At 26.8% G+C, this 231-nt stretch overlaps 1 protein-coding gene across 1 annotated transcript in view; it reads right to left on the bottom strand.

The window, feature by feature from the left end:
- The window catches only part of LOC107571026 (nipped-B-like protein A), a 50,919-nt gene that overhangs the window by 2,497 nt on the left and 48,191 nt on the right, over positions 1 to 231 (bottom strand). The window lies entirely within an intron of this gene.

The following is a 231-nucleotide window of genomic DNA, read 5'->3' as shown; positions in this document are numbered from 1 at the left end:
ACTTTACTAACAAATTTAAGACTTCATGCTCTGATTTAAGAATTTTTTATGCAAATAAAAAGGCTTTTAAGGTCTGTTTAAGACCCGCATAAACCCCGCTATAATAATAACAGCAAATTGAATTGTGATAACAAAGCAACTAACATTAAACCAAAATGTGCACTGTAAAAAATTATTTTTCAAAGTTGCAAATAAAAGATTATTGGAGTATGTTTTACAAGAAAATACTAT

The sequence above is a fragment of the Sinocyclocheilus grahami genome, unplaced genomic scaffold (genome assembly GCF_001515645.1).
Source record: "Sinocyclocheilus grahami isolate Dianchi unplaced genomic scaffold, SAMN03320097.WGS_v1.1 scaffold1540.1, whole genome shotgun sequence".
Lineage (NCBI taxonomy): Eukaryota > Metazoa > Chordata > Actinopteri > Cypriniformes > Cyprinidae > Sinocyclocheilus > Sinocyclocheilus grahami.
The sequence above is the reverse complement of the archived record's forward strand: the minus strand, read 5'-3'. Positions and strand labels throughout refer to the sequence as shown.